General features: G+C 33.6%; 1 long non-coding RNA gene across 1 annotated transcript; it reads right to left on the bottom strand.

Annotated features, from left to right (window-relative positions):
- Window positions 1-179: 179 nt before the first annotated feature.
- Window positions 180-6,505, bottom strand: LOC134282829 (uncharacterized). The gene is made up of 3 exons (XR_009995364.1): window positions 6,402-6,505; window positions 2,150-2,199; window positions 180-331 (listed from the first exon to the last, which is right to left on the bottom strand). It is a non-coding gene; the product is annotated as an uncharacterized LOC134282829 (long non-coding RNA).
- Between the last annotated feature and the right edge of the window lie 4,353 nt (window positions 6,506-10,858).

The raw sequence follows: 10,858 nt of genomic DNA, 5'->3' as shown, positions 1-10,858 counted from the left end.
GTTTATACTACTAGCACTTTAAAAAAAGTGTCATGATTGTTGTTAAAAGTCACATATAAATCAGAGAACATCGCAACCTAATGAATTAAGTTTCTAATGTTCATGCATTTAACACAAATGTGAGTATTACCATCCATCCAGTAGGGGTACAATGTTCCGCATGAAAAAAGGGTGGGTGGAGTCGTTGGTATCTGATGAGAGGTTCCTGCCCGATACCATCTCATGGTAAGATATCTATCGCAAAGAGGAACTGAATCTCCCTCAAACTTTGGACTTCTATTGGATAGTCCAGGAAGCATCATGTAAACACCCTCAGAACAAGGGTCCTGACCTTATAAAACATATGAGTTATGAAGCGGTTTCGGCAAACACGTATGTGGCAACGCACTTTGAAAAAATTACGCACTTTGAAAAATTTTTTCAAAGTGCGTAAAATTTTTCAAAGTGCGTTAAATTTTGGACACACTCAACGCACTTTGAAAAAAATTTTCAAAGTGCGTTAAGAATGCACATAATAATTTTTTACCATGGAGGCATTTAACGCACTTTGAAAAAGATATGAATGAAAATGAAAATTCTAGACTTAGATTTTAGTAATAGAGGAAATCAAATTGTAATAATTATAGCTTTCGAAAAACTTTTTTAAATTTACATGAACTCATTTAACCTCATTGAGAACAAGGAGAAGACGAGTAGAAGGTCTCTCATCCAAACTCTTTTTTTCTTAAACTTTGTACATAGCCGTCGGTAGCAAATTGAAAGTTGACCCCAAAGGTAAGCCCCAATTTTTAATGCATACACGTATATATTATGTATATTTTTGCAAAATATTTATGTGCCTACATGTAACCCCCCTTTCCGGTACTGATGCCTATGCTACACCCAAATATGTGTGTTTACATAACTGGTATGACGTTGAAAACTTTCAATAAATTTAAGTTTACATAAAATGCATGCAAACTTGAAAAAAAAAATTGAGTACAGTGAAGCATTCAAGCGAGAAAGAATTTTCTAAGTATGGAAAAATCAAAATCGCTCACTTTCACATCCTGATGTGACCTCTTCACAGAAGACTTATCAAACAGGTTCAATTATTTATCATACCTAAGATTTGCAGGAATACTGACAAATCCATACACAGTTTTTCAAAGTGCGTTAATATAGTCCATATTAACGCACTTTGAAAAGAAATTTTATTTTTTCAAAGTGCGTTGACTTGGTCCCAAAATTAAACGCACTTTGAATTTTTTTTTCAAAGTGCGTAATTTTTCAAAGTGCGTTGTAACACACGTATCAGGTCCAAGAATTATTTACTAGTGTTATCCATTTCTTATTTTCCGTGTATAAAAATTCCTACTTCCTCTTGCTTTCATTAATGAAAAAAATAAAGATTAAAAAACAAGATGTGTTTGTGATGCCCCCGTATCTTGGTTTTCCGCATGTGTAAATTAAAAGTAGATGACAGTACCCTACTTTTGAAATTTCAAGGAAATTTTGTTGAATCATATAGGGCTCTCATAGTATTTTTACCAAAATGTATAGCCAATAAAAATTTAAAATGCCGTTATTGACTCAAAAGTCGTTTCCGTGCAACGAAATGCAAATCTGATTACTCGACAAGATAAACTCGCATTGACCAAAATTATCTCAATATCTGACGGCATTTAGAAACAAGGTGCAGACAACCACGTTCGAAGGCATACAGGCTGAGATACAGCTAGAAAGACAGACGGACAGATGAGGGAGGAATTTTGTAGTCTGGTTTCATCTATCAGTGGATCGAATTTTACTTGTTTTATGCCAATTGTAAAGCTTTTGCTTCGTATTCTTATTTTAACAGCGGAATGTATCGTTTTCCAGATCAATATATAGGGCTAACGGAGGGTGTGACACGTCACACAGTGTTTACTCCTCCTATGCACCTAGATATCTGAAATATCTGGGGCTCTGCGTGCATATGCACTCTTCAAGGAACAGCACTGTTTGTTGTTTTATGTAATTGATATATGTACACATATTTTTTGTGAAATTACTTGCATTAAAATTAAGGAACTTCTGAGAAAGAACTTTGAAACTTAGCATTTCTTAAATTTTTCTCCAACCAAGACATGCAATATGTATTATCTAGTTAATGTAATTAAATACTTACCACACACAATATCAGCTATAATTGACAACAGAATATAAACCAGCATTTCTCTATAAAATAAAATAAGAAAGAATTTTTTTGGTGTATTTGGAGGTAGATCCTGGGTGATGCATATACATTAAAAAAAAAACAAACCAAAATACGTGCAGCATAATAAGTTTTTACAGGAAGTTAGTCACTTAACCTGATTGAGAAATATCGTCTTAATTGAAATGGTTAGTCAAGTTACTATAAATGCTCACCATTAGCATAATTAGTTCGCCTTACCACTTCCTACTGTGGCCTTCATATTTTAAAACTAGATACAAGTACATGTATATATGTTTGTATCTAATCAGGCAAAGCGAGGGGGGGGGTCAGCTTCTTTGTGCGTAAGGGTGGGTGCGTGAGGGTGAGTTTATAACGTAAAGCAATTTTACTTCCTGACGCGACATTACGAGTGTTGTCCTGTAAAATCGTGGACAATTGTCTGCAGTGAAAAAAAAATCGTCACTGCGTTTTGAATTTTTCATTAGTCTTTAAATGCTTTAGTTCATATGTTATCAATATTCCTTCAAATAGATAACAAAATATGAGATGTTTATTATGTGTGGTATTACCTTATGGCGCATAAAGTGTCTAAAGCAACTTCAAGTTTCTTTTTAGATAAAAATAAAAAAAAACAGTTGCATAGACCCCACTTAAATTCGGGAATTTCACTTATGCACATACTCGATTCCCCTTTAAATACCCCCCACCAAAAAAAAAACAGTCGAGGAATTAATTTCGCACATACAGGCACCTTATGGGGGTTTATTATAAGTAATGGACAGTACTCTTAGTCTTACTACCATTCAACAAATTAGACAATTTTACATTGACAGTCTATAGTGAGAGCGTCTTTCTTTGTTGCCAGTAGGTGTTTGTCCGTATGTTTTGTTCTTCTTTAAAAAGCCTCCACTTAGAATAATCCCAGCTGACGTGTATACTAATGGTCTAGTTATATTTTAATATATTAGCTGAAATCCCGCGCAAGCGCGGGGGAAAATTAATATTTTTTTTTACTGCTAACAGAACTATTCCAAAAATTATCTTTCAGATTCTATTGACAGTTTATTACACAGGAATAGCATGACGAAATACTTAAAAGTCCTCCATTAGTTTTGGAACAGAAATAAATAATTATAAGAAATACATTTCCCAATATTTTGGGTTATTGTCCCCCGCTTGAAAAGTGGGGGATATTAATTTGGGTTTGTCCGTCCGTCCGTCCGTCATTCTGTCTGTCTGTAACGCTTTCGTTTCCACACGAAAGGAACCAAGGAAAACCTACGGCAGGGATTTGTTATAAATATCATTTCAAATCAAAATCAGTCAAAATATATATATCAATCCATGCATCCTTTTTTTGTCCCCCGCTTGAAAAGTGGGGGATATTAATTTGGGTCTGTCCGTCCGTCCGTCCGTCATTCTGTCTGTCTGTAACGCTTTCGTTTCCACACGATATCTCGAGAACCCTTTGAGCTTTCGCAATGAAATTTTGCATATCAAGTCCCTATGGACTAAACAAGAACCCTATTGATTTTGAGGTCAAAAGGTCAAAAGGTCAAGGTCATAAATTCGCAAATTCTATCTGTTATAACACTTTCGTTTCCACACGATATCTCTAGAACCCTTTGATCTTTTGCAATGAAATTTTACATATCAACTCCCTGTGGCCTAAGGAAGACCCCTATTGATTTTGAGGTCAAAAGGTCAAAATTCAAGGTTGTAAATTTATACATTATGTCTGTGTGTAACATTATCCTTTCCGGGCGATATTTCAGGAGGATTTTGAGCTTTTGCAATGTACATATGTAATTTTATACCAAAACTCCCTAGGATCTCTCTCATCCCTCTCAAAGGGTCCCGCCCCGTTTGTTTTATTAGTATTTATTGTATTACATGTCGCTTTTTTTTAGCAGAGGAGCATGAGGAAAGTTAGTACGTATAAAACAGGTTCTCGGCGGACTTTATATTCTAATTACATTAGAACTGTTTAATAAAGGTTAAATTAGACACCATGCATTGTGTAAAATTTTGACAATATCGAACGTGGTTCCGTGGTCTAGTGGTATATCTCTCCTTCACATGTGAGAGGTCCCGGGTTCGAATCCCGGATGATCTATTTTTCTTCTTTTTTCTAAATACTTTTTTTAATACTAAATGATAGTATTCAGCATGTGAAATGAAAAATTTATGAGGACTTGCTTGTACAAACTCATAAAATCATCATTACTGTGTGATAAATATTCCATATAAAAAGAATCTTCTATACACATAATAAAGAATAAGCAATCAAATCTTTATATGCATATTGATATACATGTATTTTATTTGCTTCAGTACACATGTATACATTTGATGATTCTACAAATTCAGTCAGGGGTATCCGACTTTTTCCCTAAGCGGGGGACACGAATTCTCTGAATTAGCTTGTTTGTTTTTATTTCTACAAATATCAATTTCATTAAAGGCCTCTTCTTCTTACATGCTATAAAGCAATTTTATTCTGTTGTACTATGTTACACATCATGAACTACAGGCTAGATGCTCATTGATATATTCTCTTTTCATGTTAGAAACTTTATTTTAATTTATTTTGAGCTATATTACTGCTTATTATACTTCAGATGCTCTGTTTCCATTTACATCACAGATAAGAGAATGGATATATGCACATTTAGCTATAAATTTGTCAGCATTTTGAAATATTGATAAAAAGCTTAGTTTTCATCACAAATGTACATTCAGACTCAAAAGAAATAAATGTTTTAAAAATAAAAGACCGTGAATTCATCAAAGCATATAAGTAAATTTTATAAACATAAGTACAACTTACTAAGATATACAATTATTCACAAACTCATCGTGATATCAATTTCTTTTTCATTTATTTCCATGTCAATTCATGATAAACAATAGCCTCGATTTTCTTTTAGATATCGGGTTCGATGCCACCTGACGTTCAACAAATAGTGAGGTCGGACATAAACGGGAAAGATTTGCACATTTTATTTTTTAATCAATGACCACAGCTTATTTCTTTTATATCACTCAAATGAAGTTTTGATTGAATAATTCATTTATGACGTTTCATGAAATGAATAAGCAATTGCTTGTTGTCAATTTTTTTTAATGCCAGTTACTTAGATCCGCCACCACTTTACTCTCTTCGGTGCTATTTTGAGGCTGTTAATCGACTTTTAATTAAATTTACGATATTTACTATACGAGTGAACTCTGAATATAGTTTACGGACATCACCTTATACTTACTGTATTCCTACAGGCTTAAGTAAGAACTCTTGTGCAGCCGTGTCAGAGTTTATTTGCAAAATTTGTTAATTTATAAGTATAGATTTTTTTCTTATATAAGGTCGTCATTACTACAGTATCTAAATGACCTGGTGTCAAACGTCGTCAAACGTCGCCTTTTTCGTGTATTTTGTTGACCACTTTCCCTTTTCAAATTTTCGGGAAACTGCCAAGATTAACGTTAATGTCTTCAATTTTTCCATATGGCGAAATAATAGACGGTGGATTAAAATATGATAATTCTTACCCTGATCATATTTATGTAATATGCTTTTATTTAGGATTAATAAGAGTATCCTCTAATGAAACATGCATTTTATGTTTATCGTGCGGCGTTGTACCGTACCCTAGATGTATGCATTCAAATATGTTAAAAGTTTTTTTTTATTACATCTTATCAAAAGATTAAAGATTTACTTAATAATGATCAAAAAAATTTTGCTGAAAATTTCAGTTTTATGCGCCCATTTTTTTCCGATTTTTACCGGACAACCCTGCTAGTATTTAGAGTTAGTATATATGTTACTAAGCATCCATCAAAGATCGAGACAAGTTACGGTCTGGAAACTGTTGTATGCTTAAAATAATCTTTTAGCTTGGCTCTTTTTTTATTCTTAAATTCGTCAAAAAAAAGTTCTTTGATTTTTATCAATATAATTTAAAGTAATTCGTAGTTTTAATCACATCCATGGAGGTTTAGGGTTGTCGTTAAGAAATGTATAATTTTTTTAATAAAGTACTTGCTTTGCATTTGATTATAAATATGATCTGAAATAATATTTAACATTAAACGTAAGAAATTGAATTGTACTGTGTTTAAATCTAAGTTAAAAGTTTGACACTAGGGTTTTTGCAAATGTTTTACTTAATCTTGAACAGCCAATTCACATTATTCCCCAATAAAAAACTATACTTACCGAATCTCTAATTTACTGTCCACTGAGTAAAAAGTATTCGAAGTAAAAGCACAGGAAGGAAATTTGTTACGCGTGAGCTAGATAAACAAATCGTGCATGAGCGCTCTGCGTGTGTAACATTCAAATTAACTATGTCAAAAGTAGGCTGAACACCATATTATCGGAGTTTTTTTTACGTTTTTATTTCAAACTGAATCTCTTTACACAAACTTGCATACAGAAACGCGATTATCAATATGTCTGTAGATAAAACCAAAATACGTAACACAAAAAAGAACAAGAATTTGTAGGTTATCTTTTAGATTTGGAGTAGAAATTCAATCTTCCTCTCTGCATAGCTGTATGGCATTGATTATCCAATTCTATGAATAAAGTGAAAATTTACGTGGGATTATGGAATCCGGATAGGGCCAAGCAGTTCACTATCGCACCATCGAGCATCAACTTAAAGGTCGATGGCGCGATAATGCAATGGCGCAATAAGGATGAAAAGGTGGTGCGATAACGATGAAGCGATGATGCGATAGCGCGATGACAATGATGCCATGGCGCGATAATGCGATGACGATGGTGCGATAGCATAATTTAGCGATAGTGAATATCGCTTCATCGTCATCGTACTATCGCACCATCGTCATCGCACCATAGTGTCATCGCTACCGCACCATCGCGTCATCGCATTATCGTACCATCGTCATCGCATTGTCGCGCCATAGCATCATCGTCATCGCGCTATCGCACCATAGCTTCATCGTTATCGCACCATCGCTTCATCGTCATCGCATTATCGCTTCATCGCACTATCTACCTAAACCTCGATGGCGCGATGATGCGATAGTGAACTGCGTGGCCCTATCCGGATTCCATAGGAAAGTTATTTTTTTTATTTTTTTTTTTCAGAAATGCAAGTATTTTCCTAGTGCATTGTGTCGATTCTGGACCCATACGAAAATGTCTAGTTAACTATTCGTCTCATAGCAGTAAACTAGTTCTCAAAAGAATACTCGAAACTACTTAATTCATTTCCCCCTTAGATTCCAAAAAAATCCCCTTTTGCGTCCCGGTCGTTGTCTCGCTACCTGATTTTCTCCTGTGTTCACTTGCCGTTGTCCCTGTGTTCCCCACCCGCTCCCTGTCGTTGTCCCACACTACCCTGTCCACTCCCGTTCGTCCCCTGTATTTTACCCTGTCTACTCTGTCTACTCCTGGTCATCGCCTGAGATTCTCTGACTACCCTGACAATTCCCTGTCGTCCCCTGTCGTTGTCTCAGACTACTCTGTCCACCCCTGTCGTCCTTTGTCGTTTTCCTGTCTACATTTTCCAACCTCTGTCGTTATACTTAAGAGCCAGTCCACGAGAAAACCATGCAAAATTCAAAAAATCGTCCAAATGGAAGGTTGCAACTTGGGAGATTTTAGCGGCTTAAAATTTTCTACATGAAGGTAAAAGTCAGAATATCCACAAAAAAATGTCGAACCCAGCATCTATTTTTAGTAACAGCTCATTTGCATATTTGTCGAAAATTACACAAAATTTAATGAAAAATCTATACAAATTGATCAAGTCAAAAAGTTACCTTTTGTCATCAGTTTATTTTCAAATTTTGTTTTATTTTCAAAGTCATGGTCCAGTTTAAACAATTAATGAGGAAAAACTTAATTCAAATAAATATTTTATTTTTTTACACATCTATTTATAGATCCGAAATAAACTAGTATGATTTTTTAGCCATTTTTAGATGCTCGTTTCTCTCAAGACCAAGGTTGAAATTAAATTAAATTAATTGTTACTTTACGAATGTCTAATCTAAGGTCTACACTGTATTAAAATATTGAGCTTGGGAAATAATATCTACATGTTGTAAATTAAATTTGAAATACCATATTTTGCTACAAGTTCACATATTTTAAATAACAGACTTTTACCATATTTTTGGATTATTTTTATGATATTTAAATAAAAAAGAGAAGATTCTTAATCTAATATATTTTTTAGAAGAGAAATAACTGATTTGGATACTCCATTTAACTTTCTTTTGCTTATTTCAGCCCTTGTTAACATTTTGCTGGAGTTAAATTGTTATCTCCCCTTGTTGGAACTCTTTTGTATTATTGGGTAAAAAGTGACAGGTATGTCAATATGGAAAGAAGAAAGTCATGTATGATCATTTTTTCTTCACCTAGGGAGTTGTTGTGAAGCATTATTGCACTATGAAAGAGGGAAAACAAATTTTAAGATATTTGAATGTAAGAAAGAAACAACAACTTAGCTTGAATAAACAAATAACAGGCCCATAGGAATCAATTTCAGTGTGGGGGAGGGGGATAACCTACATATTATCAACTACCAAGAATTCCATAGAAAGTAAAAAAAAAAAATAAAATAAAAAGGTTCATCAGATGTTTTTTTTTTTATTTTGGGCATATACATTTAGTAGCTATGTTTTCTATAGGGTTCTGTCCTCGGGGAATCTTTATTCAATTCATGTATTTCATGGTAATTAGGGCCTAAAAAAAATATGTTTGTTACCTTAAATATAAAGAGTAATCATTATTGTAACAACAGTTTCCCCCTACAACTTTCTAAAGTTCGTTTTCTGCGGCTTGGCAGCCATTTTGGAAGCCATATTGGGTGTCCACTGTAAATATAACACCTGGTATTTTCAGTCCGGGGATATTTGACCATTCATAAGCAAAAAAAAAAAAAAGAATTTCCGACCTACCGACCCTTGATTTTTTGGGTATGTTACAGGAAACAAACTTATTTTTTTTTAAGCCTTAACAGTTACAAAATTTTTCCTAACACGTACAATTGAATAGGAAATTAAATCAAATAATAACATATTTTTAATCAAAATATACATTTGATAAAGCACCTGGCCCCGTTCAAGTTCAAGATCATTTTATTCACTCAAACCATTTCAGGTACATGAGGACAATGATTTATTGAAGAATATTTACAACATATAAATTCAGAAATAATCAAAATATGAAAAGGAAAAGAAAAACACATATGAAACATGTAATACACGCATTCTCAATTTATAGTCACAAATCGATCTTGGGAAAAGTAAAAAAAAATAGTGAACTGAAATTAATACTTTTATACGTCATTTGAAACATGAAAGTGTATAGTTATTAAAAATCGCAATTTGATTTACATACTTCATGCATTGATTTGTTGGCCTCCTTCGAAATAAAAGCGGTTGGAGGGCTAATTTTACACCAAGATATTTACGTGATGTTGAAAAGCCATATTTGGAAACGAAAGACTTTTTTAAAATACAAAATTAATATAATACACATCAAATTTTGTTAACTATAAATATTTATGAAACGTTTAAGCACATTTGTAAAAGGGGTGTACAATCTTTGATTCAATTATTAGTAAAAATAAAACGGACATAATTTTCATTTAAATGAAATTATTTTCTTTTTATTTTAACAAGTTTTAGCACATTCGATGATAAGCTTAATAAAGATAATATTCCCTAAAATGCTACATTAATTGATTCTTTATTAATCTGCTTAGAGAAACGCACATTATTTAGAATATAAAAAGGTTAAATATTTCGCCATTACTTGATTACGAAGTGTTTGTTAAATATCACGTAAATATCGCACATAGATATCATACAAAAATAAAAGTATATTCGGGGGAAAAATGATTATATTATTTCAAATTATTGAATTTTATGAATTTTCTAATCTGTGTTCTTACAAAGGGTTGAATTGAAAATTCAAGTTATAAATGATTTATCTATAGAGGACTCATGTAATTCATAACACCCCCCCCCCCCTTTCCACCATTTAATCTGTTGATTATTTCAAATGCAGTCATTCACATAGCATCGTTTTTGAAAGTGTATGTGTGTGTGTGTGGGGGGGGGTAGCCAGAGAATTTTTTTTTACTTACCTGGAAAGTTGACAAGGCAAAAAAAGGGGGGGGGGGGGACGGGGTGAGAAAACTTGCTCAAAGTCGAAATCCTAGAGGGGGGAGGCGAACTTTTTTCAATGCCAACTACATTCAGTACCAATTATTACAATATATTTTCCGTACATTACTATTAGTGGGGGTGGTGGCAACCAGCCTTTCACTGAACATTTACTGAAGTTGAAGTAAGGCTGGAGAAAAAAGGGGGGCAGGGTGGGACTGCTCCCCCCCCCCTTGTTGCTACATACCAGAAATGCTTAATTGTTTGTGAAAACTTTATCGTTAAATCTCAAAAATAAAACAAAGATCGCCCACCACCCTTAAAAAGTTTGTCAATAATTAAAGTTGCACACCACATGTGCTCTATAGAGCAATATGTACATTCTACGTTCATATAACGTAAATTGAATTTTCAGTACCATTAAAGCATAGACGCATACCTCCTAAGTCATATGTCTATGCAACAATGCAAATGGGAAAAATTAGGTGCAAATTTTATACATGTTAATAAATGTATTTCTTG

The sequence above is a fragment of the Saccostrea cucullata genome, unplaced genomic scaffold (assembly GCF_032062105.1).
Source record: "Saccostrea cucullata isolate Sc308-1 unplaced genomic scaffold, CSIRO_AGI_Scuc_v1 ctg17253, whole genome shotgun sequence".
In the NCBI taxonomy this organism is placed as follows: domain Eukaryota; kingdom Metazoa; phylum Mollusca; class Bivalvia; order Ostreida; family Ostreidae; genus Saccostrea; species Saccostrea cuccullata.
The sequence above is the reverse complement of the archived record's forward strand: the minus strand, read 5'-3'. Positions and strand labels throughout refer to the sequence as shown.